Source organism: Hetaerina americana, unplaced genomic scaffold, assembly GCF_022747635.1.
Source record: "Hetaerina americana unplaced genomic scaffold, ioHetAmer1.1.p SCAF_5, whole genome shotgun sequence".
In the NCBI taxonomy this organism is placed as follows: Eukaryota; Metazoa; Arthropoda; class Insecta; order Odonata; family Calopterygidae; genus Hetaerina; species Hetaerina americana.
The window spans coordinates 3,168,398-3,194,449 of record NW_027287095.1 but is presented as its reverse complement, the minus strand read 5'-3'; the positions used below and the strand labels follow the sequence as shown (position 1 = coordinate 3,194,449).

Here is a 26,052-nt window from a genome sequence, read left to right as displayed (position 1 = left end):
TTTGAGTTGTTCTAACCAATAACAAAATATATAATGAAAAAGTACTGAACACCGTTGTATTAATTATATGAAAGGCAGTATAAAACATATTTACAATTGAGAGATGTTTTCAGGCTGAAAAATTTGGTAAATATTGCTTTTTTCAATCCTTTCTATCATTACACTTCTCGCAAATTTTCAATTTTTACCGTAATTTTCTTTAAACAAGGCCGCACGACATCCACCTATTTACTGACGATACTAATCACAATTTTCTCGTGTTCCCGATAAAATCATCATTGAACTTATTTTAATAAAAAATAAAATCGAGCTTCCACTGTTCCACACCCATTTTGATGAGTCTAATTTCATTTTCCCAATAATAAAAAAAACAAATAGTTCCTTGGTATCACCATTAAGGTTTCCACGCTCGAATTAAATATCCAGCTCATACTTCGCTAATAGTCTTGCGGGTTAAGACAAGGCCATTGCAACAAATGCGTATTATTGATTGTAGTTAACAAGCAAACTAATGACGGGATCGCGACGACATCGGGAGATGAACGTATCAATTAATTCTTTTGCCACTGACGGCGGTCGTAGAGGGGAAGCTGGGGGAGTTTGCGATTCTAGTTGAGAAATTGGACCAATTTATAGCATTTCCGATTTTCTACAAACGACTCCGGCATTGCCAAAGCGTTCCTCCACCTCCGTTTCATTCGTAACTCTAAAAACTCCTTGTCAACATCCTTGGCCATCTTGTAAAAGGTGATCGTTATCAAAGATAACGAGAAGGAACATCGTGTGGGACGGACGCCGTTATTATGCCACCCACCGGCCTTTGGGATGCATTTCCCATCTCCTCTTCGCTCCAGCAATACGGGCCTCCATCTAACTCTCCCGTGCTTTCCAGAGACCTTCCTTATGCCCCTTTTGAGAGTGAGTCTTCTCCACGTCAACGCGTCGCGGCTTAACGGGGGCTGCGGGTGCCGACGTTAATAATGAATTGAGCTGTTCGTTCTCCGTTAGTGCGTTTGTTGGGACTGGGGGCGGCACGTCACCGTTGGAGAGGGAAGGCGAGAAGTCGGGGAGAGGGAGGGAGGAGGGATTTGAGGTCGGACATAGGACTAATAAACTCCACCGAAATGGAATCGGGGATCTTTTCGAATTGGATGTCATGGGTGAGAGAGAGATATTGCAGTGAGGGGGAAAAATGACTTATGAAGGAGTTAAAACCTGTTCCCCTAGTATTAATGTTATCACTATGATGACACTTCGGAAAGTTCGTCCATTGAGTTAGTATATTTAGAAACCATTTTGGCTCAGAGCCACCGCTGACTTCGTGTGTGCATACCACTAGCAATGGTACCACGAGATTTACTAACTGAAATTTTCCCTTCTACTGATCAGGTGTGAAACTTTTCTTCCACGCGTAACTTTATTTATTTACGCATTCAAACTCATTAAAATTGCGGAAAGGTATTAATTTGGCGTTTTAGATTCGGATATCTATCAAACCAAGAAGCTAAGCCGGACTCACTTCATTTTCAGCACCGTTAAGTCAAGAAATAGCCAAGAGTTTTGCCAGCCAATTACCAAATTTGAATATGATAATGATCCATTATAAGCTTAAATTAATCGGTTTAATCCATAATGGCTCCGATTACGCTTTGAAATATATTGCAGGTAAAAATAAATAAAAATTTGTTTATGTTTTTTTATGGGTTGCTAATATTATTCTTAAAAATTATATGGCTACATTAACAAATAATCGACAATGCATGTCACCTACGGTAATTGAACTTCTTTCTCGTTTATTTAACAGCCTAATTCAATTATTCCTTAATGTAGTCATTCGTTTCAATGCATTTGCATTCTTTTAAGGAGAAAATTTTTCAGTTTAAATGGGTTTTGTAAGACAATCTTTCTGAACTGAATTCATCAATGATTCTGTTTTCTCTGAATATTTCATTATTTACCGTATTGCTTTTCTTTTATTGAGATATTTTCATCGTAATTTTATGCATTAGAATTGGCTCTTATCTTGAAAAATTTGATTTGTGTTAACTTCCTGCTATATTTTTTCGTGCGACTGTCACATTTGGGATTTCTTCTTTCTCTTTTATTCGCTCCTCCTTCCACCACAACATCCCACTCTGGCAAACTCCCCTTTCCCCTCAGACCCTTTGACAAAGCAATGAGTTTATTCCCTTTAATTTTCCATTCCATTGGTGAAATTTCGACCGACTGCGGCTTGAGAAAGACCTCTGTGAACATCGGAGCTAAGAGAATTTGTTCGACTGAGATTCAGCAAAGAAACGTTGGAATACTGTGAATTATTATCCTCGAGAACGGTTATCCGCGATTACAGTTAAAAAAGAAATAGTGGAACAAGTCACCTTGGAGATGAGCGGCAATTGAATCAAACATCTTCTATAATTATTTTGGATACTTCATGGATGGTTGTTACATTAATAATTTGATTTGATGTAATTAAGTCGTGTTTAAGTAAGTCATACATTTTGATCTTCATAGTGTATATGCTTTCCAATAGGAAGGCTAAGTCGCCATTCAATCATAGGAAGAATATGATAATTTTACCTGATCTGATAGAATACACATAAAGACAACATCCTTCACTTATCAGAGATTCGCTAAATGTTTGAATATTTATATTCTTTTGATATCCCTGGCAAACATATGTATGATATATTTCAGGTACTGTTTTTAACGCTTTTACATAATTGGAAAAGGGCGATGAAGAGCTTTCTACCAAAACCGAAGGTTTTGAACGTCTCCCAAAGAGGAGGTGCCATTTTGATTATTTTGGGTGGATACTCAATGGCCATGCGAATATTTTCGGCATGGAAACACGAAACTGTATTAGAAAATCACTGCACGTAACTCAGAAGATGCCCTTCCCGCAAATCCTTCATGGCAAGAGTGGTGCTTTCAAATGTGACTGGGAACTCGATCCAATGGCAAACAAAATTTTTCCAAGGACGCAAAATCGTCCAAACGTACCATAAAAAAATTAACCGGAACACAGTCTTTGGTTGACGATCGTTTGGAATTCAACTAAAAAGTCATTTACCTGCCTATGGTTGGGTAATAAATCCAATGTACTCCGTAAATACAAAATTCAATACAGTATTTTCGACAATTAATGCCTATTGGATTAGTGAATTTGTTATTATAATCTATTGAGAGTATAACTAACCTTCTCTTTTACTTAAGAAATTGAGAAAATCATATTTTAATTCGTATTTTTAACCCTAATATGTTAAAGGCTTAGATATTTTACTACTTACCTAGCATTTTTATATCCTTTTGCACACGTATCGCGTTGAAACTAATGCGTAATATCTTTGAAATATCATTTTCTATATATCTTGAAAAAATTCGAAACAAAAATAGGAAATTTCTGAACATTTATCTTGATCTTTTACTTTTTAAATAGCTTGAAGAAAAATCTAAATTTCTAATCTAGATGAGTGACCAGGTGAGGATCTTAAGATGATACCAACCTATAATTTATTTACTTTGAGGATTAGGTTTTTTTTATTTTGAGGAGCTTGGGTATAAAAAAGAGAGAGAAATAAAAATATAAAAACTACGAAGTTCAATTTCTCAGCAGTATTTTGTCATTTGATTCAATTGAAGACATTTTTGTTCAATATGCTTGCGGAAAATTGCCCAAGAATCAATCGATACGAGGTAGCAATGGCAGTGGAAATTTAACTTGTATAAGGTAGTCGAGACTCACCATAACAATAAGATTTGATCTTACCTGGAATTCCCATTTACGAGTTCCATTAATTTCCAGCAAGCCAAGTTCTTTCAACGAGAATTTACGGTATAAATATGAGTAGAATTTTCAATCAGTAGTACTGGCATTTTGACCAACAAGGATATACATCTTAGCAGGGTGACACGGTTGGAATCACGATGATCATCCAGCGACAAAATGTGTATTTTATCAAAAATTCAAGTCATGGATTTCCAACGTTTTTAAAATCCTTACTCTTTTATATGAGAACCTCAGATCAATTCAATCAGTAATTTAGTATGCCAATAAAGTCTTCATTTGAGTTATATGTTGCTTCGCATTGAATACCCTCGCCAACTAATAATATATTTATAGAATAAGTTCATCAAACGAATATGAAATACAAATATGACCCCCTTCCCTTTAAACCATAATGGAATTCCCAATTCAATGGAGGAAAAAGATTTATTTTCAACTCCTGAGAAAAAAAGAAAGGGAAATAGCCTGGAAGAGGTGAATTCATTTGAATCATTTCTCATTTAAGATAAAAACCTTTTCAGGATAAAAAGGGACGTGAAAAGAATGAAAAGGTCCAAAAGTTTATAAATGGAAACGTAATTTCTTATAAATTTTAACGAAACCATGGCACGCACTTAATGAGGATATTTAAACCAGAATAAGAAAATCATTGACTATTTCTTCAGATTTAATGATGTTAAAAAACGATAAGAAAAATATTTGCCTGAGAAAGCAGAGGAACTTTAAACCTGTCAATTGTGTAATTTAATGCTACTGAAAATATTCAACAGAAAGCCTGTAATGGCGCGAGGAGTACAGCTATTATAGATGTATTCCAAATCTGCATGAGATTAATCATCAAATCTCATCCTCTACTTTTAGAAGTTGGATTGTTTTCTACCATAGGAAAGCTTCACAAACGACTTTAGAAGCATCGTATTTCTCCGATGAACGAAAATCGGTAATGTTTCGCACCTGTGAGCTCAAGGGATTGGTTTATTTCAACATTCTCTGATACCGATCGATGGGTCTAAAGTCATTCTTTTAGGCCTTGTGGGACAAAAGTAACCGGTAACGCAAAACTAGAACATCCTCCTCTTCTCCCGCCCTCATATCCAAATGCTTCAAACCCCTCTCATTCGAGCGTGTCAAGCACGCACAGTCGACCTCCCTTTCGCTGCCTGGCAAAAGGAAAGGGGTTCTTTTACACGTGCTTGAATTTTCTGCGGGGTTGAGGTGTGCGGGATGTTTCGCGATATCCTCGACGAGGCTTTCGAATATTTGGCTTCGCTTCGGTTCATGAATAAGAACTGCGTGCTTTGGGGAATCGCCCGGGCTTCGGAAAGGCGGGAGGCATTTTTCTTTCCCCGGAGAGAGAGAGAATGGAAGGGAAGCACGGGCAGAAACGTTGAGGATCTCCTCCCTTTTCCTCTGACACGTGTGCCACGACCCACTTTATGAATTCCAAGTGCGGCAGCCGCCACAGTCTTACCAATTTCCCGCTTTCGCCTCCGGACGCACCTCGGGAAATTAAGTGGAGTTTGGGAGAAATATCGAGCGATCAGTCGATGTGATTGAACTGAGGGGGATAAGACACGCTCAGCGAGAGAATTAATTATACTATCGTACTACTCGATAGATGAAACGGTTTAGAACAAGATTAGGTCAAATAAAACGAGTTTTTTGTGCACTTTCCCCCGCTTTCTTCTGCAATAAATTTATATTAACCTTCAATTTTATATTAATATTAACCTTCAATTATAACTCCCTTTTCTACTGCAGGGTTTTAATCTTAGCTTAGGATACAGGGGGCGAACTTACACACTTAAAACACTTAAAATTCTTCAAAGTACTGTCTTTGGGCCTCTAATCATTTTTTTCCAGCGACTTTGCCAATACCGGTACGCGCCCTGGAAGGCGTCTTTGGGGACCTCTCGCAAGGTCTTCGTCATAGCTGATTGGATATCTTCTATGGACGAAGAACAGGTTACTTTCAGATCTGCCTTAATCCGAGGAAACAAAAAGAAATCTATTATCATTGTTACTGAAGTTTTGGAAAACTTCAGTGACAATGTGAAACACAACTTTAGACGACAAGTTCAGTTCATTGGCAACCATCTTGATACTCAATCGACGGTCAAAGTCCAACAATTGTCAAACATGAGCCACATTGCTGTCGGTTTGCTGGTTGACGGCCGCCCAGAGCGATGTTCGTCGTGAACCTCTTCCCGGCCCACCTCAAAGGCCTTTAACGACCTCAAAACTTGTGAGTAGAACGGAGCAGAGTCCTCGTAAGCCTCACGAATCATTTTGTTAGTCTCCTCAAGAGATTTTTTCAGTTTAAGACAAAACATTCTGTAATTGCGTAACGTTGCTCGACCGTCGATTCCATTTTTTCGTGGCACAGTCGGCGCGCAGAGGTTTACAATAACTACCTTCCTGCTGCTTGTACAGCAGGAGAGCACTGCGACCGGTTTTTTGGCAAAGTTAAGCAGTACCATCACCTACTCCGAGTGGTTTTATTCCACTCCAACTAATAGTAGCGGCGCGGGTAATGTAATTGCATTAGTTCTGGAACGCACCCTGTATTTATATTTGAATATCTCACCATGATATAAATTTATAATGATGAATATGAAAATTTACATGCTGTTCTTTCACGAAGTCCTCTTCTCTCCACATTGTTTACAGGACTGTATGAACTCGAAAAATCATCTACTAGTGATACTCTACAGGAATTTAAAGAAGGCATTAAAAGACGAAATAAATCTAGATCGGACAGTTTTAAAACATGTATTGGAGCAAAAATGAAATAGGAATTTTTACATAAAAGCTTGGATGAATAACTTTACACCGAACCCTTAACTGAAGTCGAGTTACTGTGAAACGTAATGAGGCAAATATACCAAGGAGTTCAAAAATGTATTTTTTCTCAAAAATGCTCAAGAGTTTAAATCGTGTCATTCAACCGGCACCATTAAATTTTGAATACCAAAGGAGCAGCAAAAATGTACAAAATACATTGCTGTAATGTGTGAACTTGATAAAATTTATACACATTTGTAATGACGGGTGAAAAAACTCACTAGGATGCCTTAAAGAAAAGGAAAATGGAGTGTCCTTGTCAATTCCCACCGATCCGAACAATCAGTGTCGAGTTTATATACTTACATTTGAATCACATGGGAAATTTATTTTCACTGTAAACTGAGCAAGGACTTGGTAAATTCATTTAATTAGCATTGGAATTGTTTTTTTTCATATGAAAGTGAGTTCAGAGTCGGAGTTGTACAACTGAGGATTGGACATCTGAGTGAGGGAAGCAGTAAGAGGAGGAGACTTCCTCGTCACGAAGAGAAAGAGCACTTTCAATGAATGAACTCAATTTTTAATCTCTAACTCTCAAGAGAATTTATCCTAGAATGTGTCCTTTATCTTCACTCTGTAGAGCTTCGGGGCTGAAGTCACTTTTGTTATGCTTTTCAATGAAATACTAAATAAAGAGGGAGCTTTGTCCATACAACAGGTCTGGCGCTCGTTTGCCAAAATTCACTCCACGTTTGGCCAATTCGAAATTTTTGTACTCTTGACACCACTCATGCAAATGCCTTTTACCATTTGACAGATAAGTCCAACGGTCCCTACACTTTTCCCCACATCCCTTCCCTCAGTTATCTGTTTCTGAATTATAGCCCCTTTATCTCAACTTTTAATCGTGTTAGTTATATAGATCAGTTATACATAAAGACTGGATATAATTCAACCCAAACTTGCTAATTCATTCATCCCGTAGCTACCGGAGTCGTGAACGTTAGCAATTGAATGCCCATTACCAAAGTGTCTTCCTTGTTCCATTTTAATTCCACAAAGGTTACACCGGAGATTATGGCATTTTTTTTCTTTTACAATAAAAAGATTTCTTTAAATAAAGCGTGAAACGAAGAAATATTCAGTAAACACCTAAAAAACTGAAGCATCCGGTATCAGCGGTTGCCGGATGCAAATATACGGATTTAATTGGTATAAATGGCTTTGTGTTCATGGTATGAATCTCTGATCTGGCTCTCTGATCGAAATTCCTAAATGAAGGCTTTTATTTATTACATTTGCTCTTGGTTCTAGCCAGTTTCTATCGCAATACGTGGTTGACGTAAACAAAGCATACAATCTGTTCAAATATTTTCTTTGAAAATATCCTAATTCGCCTGTCAAGCGTGAAAACTCTATTTCCATCAACGCCACAGTCATGAGACATTGTTATAGTTCCACTCTTCCAATTGTCACGTCGGTCGTGGATGAATTTCGGGGATAATTGAGTGAAGGGGCTTGATCAAAAGTCACTGCACCCACGACAGTAGAATTTTCCATAACCGACCCATAGTGCCACGGCGTTGCCTGAAGCAATAAGTGGAACATTTTTTCAAATTGTTAAGCTTCAAGTAGAAGTGCAAACTCATGCTAAATAACTCGGTGCCCTAACCCATGTTTTACAATTTCATTTTCTATAGTCCCCATATCATCTATATTAAAAACCCATGAATTATATATATATATATATATATATATATATATATATATATATATATATATATATATATATATATACTCATTCGCCGTTTGGCGGGATTTCGTGTTTGAATGTATATATATATATATATATATATATATATATATATATATATATATACATATATATATATATATATACATACATACACATAAATACATTCAAACATGAAATACCCGCCATTGGCGAGCATATTCTCATTCACATGAAAATAGATATAAGGAAAAGGGATAGGAACACGTATAAAAGACGCACACAAGAGAATATATATATATATATATATATATATATATATATATATATATATATATATATATATATATATATATATAGAGGGTCATCCGGAAAGTAGTACCCGTTCGTGAAATAAAGACACAAAAGTAAATATTAACAAACATAAAAAATTTTATTTGAAAGAGGATACTTTAAACTACTTCTCAACATAATCTCCAAGCAAATTAAGGCATTTGTCATAACGTGTGACAAGTTTCTGTATTCCTGCTGCATAGTCCTTCGCCGCCAGCTCATTGAGATACGCGAGGGACCCATCTTGCACAAATTTTTGCATAATGCAGATGGTGTTTAACAATTTCATGAACAATTGTTCGAGAAACATTGGGAAAATGCTCACAGATGTCATCAATTGTGACGCGCCGATCGTTCCTCACGAATTCGTCAACTGAGCTCACCAGTTGGTCTGTAATGACAGACGGTCTCCCCGAACGCTCATCGTCGTGTGTGTTCCCCCTCCCCATGTTGAAGTTGCGACACCACCGCCGAACAGACGACTCGTCCATTACATTGTCTCCATACACCTCCTTTAATTGGCGATGAATATCACATGGGCGAACGTTTCTTGCATTGAGGAATTTAATCACTGCCCTCACTTCACAACTGGCGGCGTTCTCAATTTTTTTAAACATTGTAAACAATCACAGAAACAACACAGGCAATGCTAGCGTCACGCAACTTGGCTCAGAGAAGGCAGACAAGCCACTGAAGCTATCTGACCTCGTCCAGCGGCTACTCGCGTCGTCAGCACTTCATGCGGCACGAACGGGTACTACTTTCCGGATGACCCTCGTATATATACATATATATATATATATATAAATTAGAATTGGTGGAAAAATTGAATTAAGAGGTCGTCACTTGATGAAATAAAATTCAAAGAAATGAGGGAGATGTCACGATAGTAACTTTAACGGAGTCTTTCTCTAATACGTGGTGAAAATTTTACAAAAAGAACTGTATATTTTTCAAGTACAACAATTTTAGACAACACAAAAGTATTTGCTATATCTAAAAGATTGAGACAAAAAATGATGTATTCGAAGAAACTAAACTTTGTAATGGTCTATCATATTTATCTTTTTTAATTAATCAATTACCTTGATGACTTACATTTATCAGCCGGGACGATGCTCTAATCATTCAACCATCCACACGCATTGGGCCAAGGTGAAACACTGCAGTAAATGCATTTCCATGAGAAGACTGGCATCTTAAAACATCTTGGAAGTAAGAGTAAGTGGGAAGAGGCCAACAGTTTCTGAAACTTCGGATGCAGGGCAAAACGTTCAGGAGACGCCCAGAATACTGAATGAGTGTGCATGATACTCTGGAAGGACTAATCAGAAAGAGTCAAATCGTCCTGACAGTACAATGTGAGGATTCTGATAATAAATTTAGAGAGAGAGCTTACTGATGCAGTAGCGACAGTGTAGGTATATATGCCAACATCGTCATTCAAGTCAGGTCAAGAAGAAATAAAAGGATAAAAATGACTGAGAGGGGTCATAGAAACTTTAAAAGGGAAAAATATGCTAATAGTAAAAGGGAGACTGGAACGCTGAGGCTGGAGAGGAAATCGGTGTTGGACAGTTTGGGTTGGGAAGCTGAAATTTCGTGGGAGAGAAACTGATAGAATTCTGCAACGATTAAAACACGGTAGTGGAGAACAACCTCCTCTGACAATATCGGAGGAGAAACTGTGCATGGAAGATGCCGGGGAAGAGGGCAAGACACCTAATTGATTACATCCTAGTCATAACGAAATATAAGAACCAAGTTAAACAGTGTAAGAGCTACCCCGGCGCATATATAAATTGCGATCGCTACCTGATGGCCGTGAACAGTCAATTGCAATGAAAGACGATGAAGAAAGTGACGTAGAAACCCAATTGAAACTTAAAGATACTGGAGGAGGAGACTTAAGATGCTAGTTCCAAGCATGCAAGCATTCACCGCGACCATCAACATAAAAATAAATTAAACAAATAAGAATAGAATAAAATGGCTATGGAAGGAAAAAAATGAACATAAAAGCCAAATCAGCAGATGAAAAACTCATGAGTAAGGCGACGAAAACTAAGTGGCCATGGATGACTTCTCGAATAAGGACAAGAAACAACACTGAGAGAATCCTTAACAAAAAGTTGCAGAACAAGTCAAAGGAAAGAAAAAAAAAGGCAAAGTGGAATGACCTGCAGAAAAATCAACAGCAGCAGAAAGAATAGAAACTGCGAAATTGCTTATAAACAGAAATTCGAAGAAAAAAACAAAATCTCACAACTTTCGAGGAGCTAATGGAAAGATAATAATTGGAGATGGAAACAATTAGTTGTATTTTCTTCACCTAATTATCCGAATACGTATTTTGACATTTGACTAGGTAATATGCGTTGTTCATATTAACCTGTCCTTGATTTCTTCGATATTAAAATCATTGCGCTCTTCTCGTAGCCCTCTGGCAGTTTTCCGCTGTCTTCGTTATCTTTGATTTTTTCAAAGAGGTTATCCTTTACTTTGACCCCGAGTGCCTTGTTGTCTCCCAGTGGCCTCAAATGAAAGAAAGAACGCGTTCTCCCTTTCATTTGATGGATATACAAACCTTCCAAGAAGGGAATCTTGACCCTATAAGGTTTATCCTGGTGTCTTGTTGCTCTTCAGGCCATTCAGGGCTCTGTTGAGTTAACTTCTTAGCATTTCCAGGCCTCGTTAATTTTCTTCTATCAAGATTTCTTCTCTTTTAATTAAGTGGTTCAGGCCTTCATTAGATTACTATCGTGCTCAAAGAACCTGAGATTGCCAACAAGTAAGCAGTTTGTCAAAACGTTTGCATGGAGACAATGGATCAAGGATATGGAACGTTGGAAAAGTGGACCAGCGAAGAATAAAATCTTTTAAATATGGTCCTGGAGGATGATACTGAAGACAAAATGGACTAGCGTTGTGAAAAATGAGGAAGTCGAGCAGAAGAAGAAAGGAAAATATGGACCGCCGTGCTACGAAAAAGTGCTAGATGGTTTGGATACACCTTGCGGCACATATAAGAAACACGTTAGAACAGAATATCCCGTGAGGAATACTAAGAGAGAAGCACATTCAATAAACTAAGGACTTAAAACAGAAAGCTATCATCAGGTAAGAGAAATAACACATAATTACAAAATGGGACCCTGGGACTACTCAATGCTGTACTCCCAATATATACGAAGAATAATGATTCCCTATCCAGCACTAACTCATGCTTTAACTCTGCATGCATTTCATCTCCCTTAATTCCATCAAAAATTTCTATTCCTTTCTCCCTTCCATCTCAATTTCCCCGATTTCTCCCCTTAATACCTTATTCAATATCCCATTGCCTTTCAATATCTATGGAATTTATTTGTTCTACCGTCTTCAAATTTCCCCAAGCAAAATAATTCAAATTAAATTAATATTTGCTGGCTCCTTCACCATACCTCTCGACTAATTTCTACGATAAATTGAAATCTCGTGTACTTATACAGGTATATCTAAACTTATTTATGAAGTGACGTAAATGAAATATTTACTTATAGATTAAACACAAATTGTTACAAGACCAGGTGCATTTTTAAATTTCACATTTAAACTATCGTAAAAATAAAGTAGCCATCAAGATTTATTTATTTTCAAAATAACGATGAAATACTAATTTATAAAATCGAAGACTCTAAAACATTATCATTATGAACAGAAGACAGTTATAGTTTTCAAGCTTGAAATTTGGAAAATTAGTCAACGTTAGCAATGCAAAGTAATGGTGAGTTTCTCTCTATCAATGTTTCCATTGGCTTAGTTGCTGAACGGAATATTTACTGTCACCGAGCTCAATGACTTAAAAAATGAAATAATACGAGGGTCATCCGGAAAGTAGTACCCGTTCGTGAAATAAAGACACAAAAGTAAATATTAACAAACATAAAAAATTTTATTTGAAAGAGGATACTTTAAACTACTTCTCAACATAATCTCCAAGCAAATTAAGGCATTTGTCATAACGTGTGACAAGTTTCTGTATTCCTGCTGCATAGTCCTTCGCCGCCAGCTCATTGAGATACGCGAGGGACCCATCTTGCACAAATTTTTGCATAATGCAGATGGTGTTTAACAATTTCATGAACAATTGTTCGAGAAACATTGGGAAAATGCTCACAGATGTCATCAATTGTGACGCGCCGATCGTTCCTCACGAATTCGTCAACTGAGCTCACCAGTTGGTCTGTAATGACAGACGGTCTTCCCCGAACGCTCATCGTCGTGTGTGTTCCCCCTCCCCATGTTGAAGTTGCGACACCACCGCCGAACAGACGACTCGTCCATTACATTGTCTCCATACACCTCCTTTAATTGGCGATGAATATCACATGGGCGAACGTTTCTTGCATTGAGGAATTTAATCACTGCCCTCACTTCACAACTGGCGGCGTTCTCAATTTTTTTAAACATTGTAAACAATCACAGAAACAACACAGGCAATGCTAGCGTCACGCAACTTGGCTCAGAGAAGGCAGACAAGCCACTGAAGCTATCTGACCTCGTCCAGCGGCTACTCGCGTCGTCAGCACTTCATGCGGCACGAACGGGTACTACTTTCCGGACGACCCTCGTATTTACGCAAAGGGAGTTGCGCTAGCGCACAGAAATGGATGGAAAGGAAGAAATTTCATAGGCAGAAATGACCACAAATTCAAGGTAAAATGCCGGGCACAAAGAACGAATAAAAAATGTTCCTTTCTAAATAAAACAATTGTTGATTGGAACACCTTACCTGCAAAACTATTCGAGCCCTTTCCTAACAGAGTGCATACTTTATAGAAAAGATGTAAGGAACATATGTAATCATTTGATTGATGTACGGTGTAAAATTATATATAACAGCTTAATTTTTTTTAATTCATAATTTTTTTCTTGCTGATTGATTGATGTTAATGAGACGGGGATTTTCTTGCTTTGTGAAAGAGATTTGTCTTTTGAAGTTCCCTTAAAGTGTACTTTTGTTTTCCTGACTGATTTTATCTTTTGTGATTACTTGGGACTTGCGTGCCACCTGACACTGTCTATCTGCACATTTAAATTTTAATAATAATGAAGTGTAACTTAAAGATTGTAGAAGTTTCCACGAGGATTCATGAGACTCCTGACAAGGCAGGTCCCCATTATTTCCGCGTATGGAGTAGAATCAACGGCAGCTGCTTAGAGAGAAGAAAATAAAAAGGGACTAATCTCTTAAATCTTGCAGACTCCAGCAAATCGTTCAAGCTTGCACCCTTTTCCTTCCACTTTTGCATTGTTCCTCCCATAAAATGATCTGGCTTGCTTAAATCCATTCCTCGCTCCACATTTCTCCGCTAGATTTCGCATGTCTCCGCACAAATCCTTGTGACTGCCAGATGGGTGTGATTCGGTCGAGCAAGAGAACGTCCCACTCGATCTTAGGAAAAGGACTATCCACGAAAATTCTCTCCAGTCCCTTCTCCTGAACCCTCCCTACCCTTTCTCCCCACCCCTCTACAATTTACACCCACTCTTCTCCTACTTCTCACTCAACCTTTTAAGGTTTTCCCCTTCCACTGCATCTCATTAACATCCCCTCGTCTCCCCTCCTCGCACACCATCTCCCCACAGCCATCTCGAGACACCCACTTCCTTTTTGGCCCATATTCCCGCCTTCATAGCTGATGTTACCTTCTTTGGGGACACGGCTTAAAAAGTTCTTCTGTAATTACCAAATAATCCTGCTTGATTTATTTGGACGACTTCTACATTGCCCCGGCGTTTAAATGCATCTAAAAACTTCTTCACGCCATTTTAATTCCGGATTCCCTCTTGGATGTACTAAATAGTTCTTTGTTAAACAGGTAACGCATAACGTGCTAAAACAGAAAAAAGAAGCAATTATTCCACTGACCTGGCCAGAGGGAACCGAAAATGGATTTGAATCGAGGACGCCATAAAACAAAGTGTTTGCGTGGAAAAATTTCCTGCGGTAGATTAGTTGTTGGAGGCGTCCAGTCATTCAACGTTACGATAAGGCATTACGTGTGAGCTGGCTTTTTCACCGCAAACACAATTTACACTGCGCGAAAGCGATGTCTTCTAAGAATTGAAGGCACCCCTTTCCAATTAACTGCCTCGACTACGACGGCATTATTCTTGTTCTTTTTTTCCCATTGATGGAGGAAGCTGAAGCCCGTGAAGGGAAAAGTAAGGAAAACTCGAGTGGAGAAGGTGGCGGAGTTCTTGTCGATATTCCCCCTCTGCTGCCGCTCAGAATTCGGGAGACGTTCGGGAGGCAGGGAGAAAAGGGCTTGGGTGTTTTTCGACTGAAGAGTAGTGGGAAATGTTCAGAAGGGAAGAGGGTTGGAAGGGACGGACGGAATATGCAAGTTCGCCCTCAAGGATAGGTTTTCGAAACTTGGGTTGTTTCCGGAGGAGCTACTGTTTGAGGAACTGCGCAGTTCCATCCCAAAAGGAGGAATGAGCGAGCATTTGAGACGGAATTCAAATCACGGGAAACTTCTTTCTGTGGGATATCATGTTGATTGCGTAAATACAGCCAACTAAAATAGCTTCTTCTCTTTAAAACGGATCTTAATGATGATATAGGGGTTGCTATATACCTGAACGTTAATTGGGTTGAGTAGATAGAAATGAAACTCTTATGTGCGGAACGACTTCATGCACAGTTATGTCAAGCCATTACTATTGTTTGAAAATCTTGTAATTCCGGAAGGCATTCTCGGAATTTTCTCTTTCGTAAGACGGGATCCGTGCACTGTTTCCTTTTACCATTCCACTTCAAACGTCAATGTGCGTCTGCGTGATACGTAAGTCAATGAGCCCTTAATTTGAATCGCAAATAAACTAATTGTATAAAAATTGAAAATGCACTGCAGGATTCGATTTGTATTAAAATCACAATGCACCTCCGATATAGTGAAACACGCAATTTTTTATATTATTTCACACTATTAAGATGTAAGCATTTTCATTGGATTTCATTTTGTAATTTTATGGTGTATAGTCAATTATTTATAGCTCTGTAACTATTGTGAGAATTCAGTATTACGTCCCATAAAGAAAGTTGATTTTCTGACGAAGAATGTTTGCTTGCAGTTCATAGGGAAAACACTCGAAATAATTTAAACCCTTATCAATAAATTAATAATAACAATGAAAATAATACATATAAAGCATAATAGAGATTAAAATAATTCAAAAATTGGAATGATTCCTATTTTTATGCGCTAGATGCGCTAAAAAATGGGGTGCATATGTATGCACCCCATTTTTTCGTTTCGGTCTCCGATATTAAGTTCTAGAATTACCTAAAATTATCCATGTAACAAAATTTTATCGACGCTCTTATGGACTCCCAAGCATAGTAAGTACCTGGACGTTAAAGAAACTAAGGAGCAGTTATTTTAAATAAAGAGCTTTACTATAGCTATGTGGGATATCCGTGAAAGGTGAATCGTCTAACGCTTTCACCGGCATGATGACGTCATGTAAAGAACCAAATAGTGGCACATTCAATTTAGACACATTAGTGGCATCAGGAGAAAGGTCAAACCAGAAAACCACGGATCGTACAACAAACCATTGGCGCACCCGAAAGGAGGCTCTGCAATTACGTCACTTCAGAGATCATTTGCTTCCGTGCTCCGGGCTATTGCCATCGGCAACTGCTCGGAGAATGGAGACGGGGGGAGGAGTTTAGTCACCCCTTCAAGTCCTCGGGAAGTGAGCGGCGAGGGTGACGGGGGAGGAACGGGGCAAATGAGCGAGGGCGCGGAGAACGAGAGATGGAACGAGGGAAAGGGCAACGGGGAAGGGAGTTGGTGGGGTGGGGGGGTAGTTGGGGTGTGAAGGGGGGAGCAATAGGCGGCGAGGGTGGCGCCCAAATCGAATATGACGGCCTGCGATGATCGCTGTGTCAAAGGAGCTCTGCGTCACACGGCGGCAGATTATGAGGGGTTTCTTTACGATCGGACGGGTCAGAAAGTGAACTGAAAGGTGGGTGCGGAGGGATATTGGGTTGACTGTGGCGAGGGGAGGGAGGGAGAGGGTGTGACTTTGGTGGTGGGCATGCGGGGGCGGAAGTAGTAGGATGGATGTGGGGAAGCCACAGTATGCTAGTGGCGAGTGGGGAGGAGACGAGACTCGTAGGAGCAAGCAGTTCGCGTAAAACACCCGAGGTATTGACACTCTCCGACTCGAGTAAGATCCTGCAACAGTTTCACCAAAGTTTGTGTCGCAAACACCTTGTGTGCACTGGGAATCTCGAATCTGAGACTCACTTCGCAGGATCGCTGTGGCACTTACAACATTTCCCCGTGATTCATTCGCTATTGAACACAAGGGGTTTTCTGCAAAGCTCAGAATAGGAGAAAGGTCATGAAGTTGGATCAATTAAATTATATTCGACGGAATAAAAGCTAAATATGAACCAGCTCTATTAAGGACTGAAATACCGCCGCTGCATCGATATCAGACAGCAAAACCAACATAATTTAAATCAAATAATTTAATGGATGACTCTAGCCAGCGACCAGCTTAAATAGTAAGCAAACTGATTTATCATCTGAGGTTTACTTTCCTTCTGGAACAACATATAAAAAGGATTTTCTTTACTATTATTTTTATTTGCGTTTTCTATGAATTTCCAGAAACACTATTTTTCCAGTAGCATGATTCGATCCCCAAATAATAAAAATTACCTGTGGAGAGCATTGAATTTTCTGAAATAACATTACAAAGTTGCAATTAACTGTGAACATTATTAAGTTTTTCTTGTTACCACTCAATAATTTGAACGCCAATTGATATTGTTTTTTAATTAGCCAATAAAATGCTGTACAAATACGTAAACATAAGAATAAAACCTGACTGCCACATAGATAGCGAGACGTAAGTAATATTCGATAGGTTCGTAGGATTTATTGACTGACCTCACTGGTTGAATCGCTACGTAGAGAGAAGGGAAAGGGGTTCAAGACCAAATGATGTACGCAACATAGGAAAGGTAGTCATCTTTACTTTCCCCGCCGACCAAATATCCAAATACAATAGTATGACTTGAGAACAGCCTCGGAGAAGACCGTAGGCACCGGTTTGAGTCATGACGAGGGTCCGGGGAAATATAAATATAGGTGATAAATAAGGTAAAAATGCATGCTTAAAAACAACCCCTTCATTCATATAACCCATGGCTAATATTAATATAGTCCTAAACTCATATTTATTAATTGTAACTTCAAATTTCAATAACTTACGTGCCTTTCAATAAATAATCATACAAATGATTGGAAATAACGCCTTGTGACTACGCTATTGAATTAAAAAGAGCATTATTATTATAAAGCTAACGCTTTTCCTTGTCATATCTTTATAGAATGGAATCCTGGTTAGTTTCTTGTCCTCCGCTTATTAATATGCTTAAATTCAGCGAGTGGTCTCACCTGCTCTGAGGTCGGCCTATGATGCATTTACCATTACGCAATTGACTATTATTTAACACGTTAATGCTCTGTAAACGACGTATCTCAAATTTGGAATCTCATGATTTCGCGAACTTCACGTGCATTTATATTGGTATTCAAATGGTGTGAACAATTTCGTTTACAAAAATATTATTTCTACATTTTATGGATAATTCAACTATATTATGAGAACATATTGTGTTGATCCTACCTCAACAAAACTTCTCAATTAGGCCGGTTATTTTAAACTGTTGATGTTTAATTTTGGTCCAGATTTTGATTCCTATTACCAATTTAGAAATTACTTATGCTTGAGTATATATTTTCTATGATTCTGAGAAAGAGTTGCAGAAAATTTCATTTCAATATAACCTTTGAAAAAAAAGAGGAAAAACACTTCTCTTTCCTGTAAAAATTCGGAAAATAAATCCACTTTTGAATTGACATGCAGTGCACGTATATTTTGAGCTTTTTACATATTTGCTGTCATAAACATTTATTTCCCTTGAACAAAAATATCCGCAGCCAGAATTCCATTCTTTCATTATTTTTCCACCAAACCAGTTAAAGGCTTTTTAAAAGGACAATCAACTATTAAATCATTTTTAATGAAGTGCCACATCCACAATTTTCCTGTAAAGAAAAAATGTTCATAAAATATGTAAAATGGAACCCATCAATCAGTAACTCTATCAGTTTAAGCTTTAACTGCTCCGGTCTAAACTAATTTAATCTGAAAGTAAATCAAATTAGAGTACGTTATGCTTATCAAAGATGAAATACAATTTTAAGCTATCGTGATTAAGGCTGCGCATGAGGGTAGTAGAAAACACCCTCCAAACTATTTATCTTGCAGATAAAATAATGGATCGATAAGTACCTTAGCTCTACTTGTCGCACTTGGTTTAAACGGTTCCCCTCCAATTATTTCCCCGGTATTAAAATCCATTATTCCAAATGGCTGAGGACCTGTTGTGAGCTGTTATAATCGATGGGGTTATTGAATTTTAGCCGTCAGGAGCAACGTGCTTGGGGAAGCGTTCCAAACCGTTTCCGTCGCAAGGGAAGCTATTTCCGTCATCAATTGGGTAAAACGCCATCCGTGCGCTCGACTACCGATCTAAATGGTGTTCCTGGCGTGCGAATTGCGACGCATTGGTTGTGTAAGTGCTTTGATTGATAACTGAGAATCAATTCCAGGTCTCAAGAAGGGATTATGGCGTAAAACTGAAAGAAACTCAAACCGATCGACTCTAAAGGAGCTTGTTACCATGGTAAGTGAACAACTGTTTTATATCACGGGTATTTTGATTGGTAAAGGTTCCATCTTGTTGATGAAAGAATTATCTTAAATGATAAGGGTTAGATGCACATTATTGGGAGCAATGAAAACCCCATATAATGACATTTTTTTGTTCCAATAGAATATACTGATTCTTAGACTCCCCACCTAATTGTTATTATAGCAAGGAGTAATGTGGTCATAGGAATAGGACTGGAGATAAGGAAAGTAAGTAGGTGATAAATTTATCAAATCAGCCAGGCTTGTAGGTCATATGACGTGCGTCGCGTAGCCAGCCAAATGTTGCGAAAATATTGAATGATTATAAAGAAGCATGTTGATTTTGCTGAAAACCATAACGCAATTTCGATTTATCTGGGAACTTAGGACTTCTTAAGTCATTGCTTAACATTTGAATCCCTTGTAACACACTAACTCATTCGTTATCTACGCATACGAACACACTTTCCGCCTCCCTCCATGCAGTCTAATATGCTCAGCATTTTTCTCCTCCTCTCCACGCTTTTCCCCTTTCCGCGCATTCTTCGGCATCGCATTTCTTGTCCGCACCCCTGTTCCTTTCTGTTTCTTTTCAACGCATTTCTTGTTTTAATTGAAATTCTTCCAAACAACTTTCCCTCTTCTCAAAACCTCTCGAAAATCTCATACCGGTAGTGCATAGATATGAACTAAGGGATGACAAAATCAATTATAATCTACAAAAGTAAAAATAATGAACTGCTCACACAAGTAGAAGCATTTTTGAGTCAAGGTTTTCTGTCGTCTTACAGTTAAAAATAGTTTAATAAGTCACGAACCTGGGAGATTATACAAATTGAGCGTCATCTAAAAGAGAGAGAGAGAGAGTATTTCTTTCAATATTTCTCGACTAGAGAGCATTGCTGAAGAAAGATTGCTCGAAATAAACTCAGTCTCCTCCTGAAATCGATCTTGTTCGATATCACCGAATGACGTGCCTCCTTTAATATCCCGTTTCAATAAAATTTTCTTTTCGAAAACCAACAAATAAAACGGAATAAATTCAAACGACATTATTTCACGCTAAATAAGAATATTAATTCACATCAAAATTTGTTGCACTTCCTTATCATTTGAAGGGAATTGAAAAAGATCTCCTTCCCAAATTTTTGTATCTCTAATATTCTTTTACATTTCCCTACTCTATCAGAAACCTTGGCTGGTATTTGTATATTATTGCTAAATTTTCACAGTATCATCCCTTTAGATCACTACCAAATATCTGTAAATTACTATAAAATCTAAATTATTTTATTTGTTGTAAAGAAGGCCGCACTTCAACTTTCCACAAGTCCAGTTTAATTTTCTTTTAAGAGTATACTATTTTCATATCGACATGTGTGGTTATGACAGGATAGTAGTTATAAAACTGGTTTTGAATTTTTTTAATTTTCCAATATCTGATATTTGTTTGACTAATTTTTTAAGTTTCAGTTTCATAAATTAACCACCACATGTTTTTGACATGAGCTTTTGTAGCTCTAATTATTCAAATCTAATTCCATTGTTATTTCTTCTTTGTCTTGGTAACTCAATGAATTTTTTATGCACTTTTATTAACTAAATTTTCCTCGTTAGGCACACTTAACCGTCGTAATTGTGAGTTGCCCTACTAACACGCATCAGCATATTAAATTTTAACACATGAATCACCACGCGAGCCTAATAGCTCTGAGTTCATATCTAGTATTTTTTTCAAGAGCTACTTGATGACCAAAATGCTTCAATCGTTTACTTTCATCTTCGTTCCCTTTGTAGTGGCTATCGTTTCATTTCCTCTGCGTAAGTCCTATCATTACGGCTGAATAAGTGAGCCCTATGATTACTGCTCACTTCATATCTAGTGGATAAGCTAGTGGTTCTATAAAACTCTTTCCCAAGTTCCTCGTATCTGCTTTAACCTTTATTCGGGCCCTTCACTTTGCAGGGCCGAATTTGGCGTCCACCACGCTAAGTTGCGTGACTGCCATGTCGATGAGAGGACCCCTGCTCCCAAAAAAGCGATCGAAACGGGAGGCTAATTGACTTCCATGTCCATGCGTGTCGCACGCATGCATTTTATCTTGATTAATGCATGTTCTCTGGAGGTCAGCCATGAGTTGCTTATACCACGGCATTAGCCTCCACACCTCTCCCATTCCACCCACGCCCCCAGTGTCGAAAGTGAATAAAAAATACGTAGCCGCCCCTAGCAAATATATTCCGCCCTCAACCTAGCAATATTGCGTGATAGCTTATCTCCCATTTCTCCGCTTCAATATTTTAGGTGCATTTGGCAGTTTGACAAGGTCGAAGAATTTGTTTTTCGTGTGGCATCTCAAACGTCAATCGGAGGCTGCTGCCCGTTTGTTCATGCACCTTGCATATCTGTCCGACAACACTAACACCTCAATAAACTTTTCATTTTCACCCAGGATCGTAGAGGTTGTTCATTCAATTTAGATGTTCGTTATTCTACTCGTTGAACCTATATAGACCTGCGCATCTTCACCTTCATAAGGGAACGATGCGCAAGTCCTTTTTCATTTGTCTAATTTTCTCGCAGTCAGGTTTAAAAATTCCCCCTCTGCTGAAATGATCACTAATTATCTTTTCTAAATATCTGAATACTTCGATTTAATCAGCTCTCGAATTTTATCGTATAATCTGCGGGTTAGAATTCCTCGATGAAATTTAAACCCTCCGACTAAATCGGTCAGCTCAAAAAGAGCTGCCATATTTGCTTTGGTGGTGTGGCATCTTATATTACCGCTCTAGTGAAAGACCAAACTATATCAGACAAAGGAATTGCTTCCTAATTTATAACTAAAAAAAAGATTATTCAGAATTTAAAAATAAATGATACCACTGAATAAATATCAATTGAAATAAGAAAACAATGAGTGTTGAAAAAATTGAGTTTATTAGGCAGTTATTTCAACACCGGAGAAAATTACAATTTTATATGCGCATTACATCGTCCCGTACCCTGAAATTTCTTTCGGCGCGTTTTAAGTTGCCATTCAAGGGAGGAGTGCGTGGGTGTCTGTAGGCTGAAAGGAAATATGAGGCTAAATGCGGGATAATGTATAACTTACTCACGCATTGTGAACATTTTCGACGATTATATTTGCTTTATATAGGCATAGTCATACTTGACGTGGGAGGTGAAATTAGCAATTGAAAAATATGAGCTGGATTTTCGGCAATTTATCTAAGTATTCCGCTTGGATTGAATTCTTTTTAAGATAGATTTCTTTTCTGATTATTAGTGTCCTTAAAATTGAAAATGTAATCTATTATATTTAATGTTACCACAAAATAATCATTATTTTAATTTATGTTACAAGTAATACAGATATATATATATATATATATATATATATATATATATATATATATATATATATATATATATATATATACACACTATATTTTATAATTTTTATTCCATCGAATTGACGATTTCCAAGAATAATTGTTGATTAAGACTTTCTGAGCTTAGGCAAGACTCATCTGGAGAAATATTTTGTCTAAAATTAGAGCTCTCAGGAACTATTCGTACTTGGTGCATAAATCTACAACATAATGGTAATAATTTTGCGTGATTCTATTGAAATATTAGGCAACTTCCAGAGAGTTGCCTGTTAAGTATGCTAAGACTGGCATTGAAATATGAAGAAAAAATGATAGTTATTCATCTTATATCATCCTGGCCGTCCACGAAATTTGACCGTCATTCTCATGCGTACTGCAAAATGTGTGCTACGTTGTGATATCAGCGTCCCTATTAGGTTACTTTAAAGGAGAGAAACGACCACAGCTATCCGAATATAAAATAAAAATATCCCAATAACTTCTCTCCGGAATCGGAGTGAATGCGGAGAAGACCCAAGTCGGATTTAATATCCATTCTGACGCACGGCATTCGATTTCATAGTGGGACGAGAACGCTCGTGAGCAAACAAAAAGCGCGCTCAGCGTGTTTTGTGGAATATTTTAAAATAGAAACCGAAACGAATTCGAAATATTCATAAATATTTTATTTTTACCTTTTATTGAAATTATAAGTGTCTAAAGTGATTTTTTTCTCCGGTTTTTTTACAATTGGAACTCTAGGCTAAAGCCGTTATTTGATTATTATTTCATTGGGGTAGCACTCAACTCGTGTGGGAGTTGCATTGAACATATAGTCTTACACGACGAAAGAAACGAACTTTCCCGAGTCTACACGGCAACACCCCTGGTGCGAGTCGCGTTCTTTCTTTGAGAGTTGGAGTCGATAGAAGGGACGCATTTCACTGGCTGATTCCTCCTAAAAGCAAGTTTAACCGAGTGGAGACCGACGTGTTGAGGAAGTCAAACAACAAGCCCTTCGACCCATACCGCCGGTGCAGCGTTATCGTGCAGCCGAAGGGGCACTGATGTATTTACCCGTATGGATTCCTTTATATCCCCGGTGGCTTTCTGTCCCGTTTAGCTTACTGGGTGTGAAACGAGTCATTCAAAACTGCCGTATAGACTAATACATTTTCACGTCTACTCTGACGCTCATTTTGTGGGAATCACGTATGTCCCGATGCTCGTCTTTGAACGCATTTTAACGATATTACACAATATCTTCAATAAGGATCCATCGTGATAACGTTTGGCGGGAGGAGGTAAAAAGGTTTAGCTAAAATGTTAATCACATAAAAATAGGAATTAGGAGATGGTAGTCGACCGCGGGATTGAGTTAGAAAATTTTTTGTTTCATTTTCAGGGCAACGGCGTAGTCAGCTCAGTCAGTAAGTGTTACATCGAATTTATTTAACGGTACAGGGTGCAAAACCCGAGAAATCTTTGTGAGAAAAAAAGTTATCGTTAAAAACCGACATTTCTTCCATCATAAAAACACTGCAGTGATTAGCAAGGACTATGTATATCATGAAAGTCTCTTGTTGAATATCTCTAACTGATCAAGATACATTTGCAAATTCCCTATGGCATTTTATTACGACGAATGATGTCAAAATATAGTGCAGCATTTTCAAAAGTACGAACCGCGATGAAACGATTCCATCACTTTATATTTGATATCATATCATATGTCGCTCACTTACTGTATCAAATTACTTGGCTTGGTGCTCGTATTAACTTTATCTCATCAGCATTTTAAAACTACTTAAACGTAATTCCCCGTGACTGGACCTTCCTATTTTATCGTGTTCTTCAAAAAATATTTTCATTCGGCGTATTGTGCAATCATATGTTTTTAAACTATTACCTTCTCCTTGTTAAGGTCTTCGTAGTGGTTGTAGATAAACAGAAAATCATCCGGAGGGACGCTCCCTCGCGCGTCTGCTGACCGAAATTTAGCCTGGTATTTCGTTTCGCGCGTAGTCATAGAAACAGCGATCAACCCTTGACAATATTCAAAATCAACGTTCAAAATCGACGTGTATGAACAGTAGAATCTGACCCAGGTCGATGGCGCGAGTAATGACGACTGCGCCCTATTACCAATAAACATAATATAAACAAAGCCCCATTACCTGGGGTTACCGAAATCCGTCCTACGATGCTTATGCCTGCTTAATAGAGGTACTAATAGGTTTTACGACGCAAGACTGTGTTAACTGTTGCTCTACAAAGCCTCGGAAAGGGGTAGTTTTACAGCGATTCCTCTCCCTTGATATTATCTTTATTTAGCACGAAGCATTAGTTCCTGGAAAAGTAACAAAAAAACTCGAAAGTCGGACGAAAACGCTGTTGCGCTGAAGAAGAAAGAGCAGGGTATTAGCAGGCAGGGACAAGAGAACCAGAGAGGGAGGGGAACAGAGGAATAGCGGGCGAGGAGGGGAAGCGTCGCAAAAAATTCTCCACCTACCTGTCCGCTGCTTCGAATTCGTCTCCGCTCGCAAACGTCTCTTCTCCCGCCGCTGGCTCGTGCTCCCCGCCGTCGGTCGGTCTCGAGTGCTTCGTGGGACGAGGGCGCTGGGGCAACTAACAATTCCCTCTTTTTGGCCCGGTCGTCGTCAGGGGCCGCTCTCCTCCCGACCCTCGCACCCCTTCCCGCGCGCCCGGCGGAGGAGACGCCGCTGGCGCCTGCGCGCAGGGAAGAGGCGCCCTCCCTCTTTTCAAGGAGGATTCTTCTTCCCCCCTCCTAACCACTGCATACACTCACGGAACGCCCCACTCCCCATTCCCCGTCACCACCGCTCCCCACATCTCCTCCCCTGCTCATGGAGAGTCCACCAGCCTCCTACTTTCTCTCTCTCCCACCGCCCCCTTGCTCGCTCGCGGGTATTTACGCCACCCAGGAAGCGTACGCGAGCGATGGGGGCCCGGGGCCCCAGGCGCTGGCCCCTCCGCCGAAATGTTGGCGGTTCATGCGAGATGGGTCCTCCGAAACCGGAGGGCTGGGGTGAGCCAGAGTTGAGGAGTGGGGATCTCCCTTCCCTGTTTTACACACGGGGTGCCTAGGGGCCACTTAAATTGCTCCTCCGGAGTGGGAAGCTGGTTCTCGACGCGCCGCCGGAGGTAGGCCGGCGTTTATCCATCTCTCTTTGCGGATCTTCGCGGAGAATAACATCCAAGATCGGTCAAGTGGCAGATGGAGAGGGGCGTTAAGGGGTTCATCCGA

General features: G+C 38.9%; 1 protein-coding gene across 3 annotated transcripts in view; it reads right to left on the bottom strand.

The window, feature by feature from the left end:
* Nucleotides 1-25,429, bottom strand: part of Cbp53E (Calbindin 53E) — a 204,314-nt gene extending 178,885 nt beyond the window's left edge. For 2 of the 3 annotated variants that reach the window (XM_071592097.1, XM_071592099.1), the window contains exon 1: nucleotides 25,297-25,429. The gene's annotated coding sequence lies outside the window, so the exon portion shown is untranslated. Of the gene's footprint in view, nucleotides 1-25,292 lie in introns of all 3 variants that reach the window. The other variant, XM_071592098.1, reaches the window with a different exon arrangement.
* Between the last annotated feature and the right edge of the window lie 623 nt (nucleotides 25,430-26,052).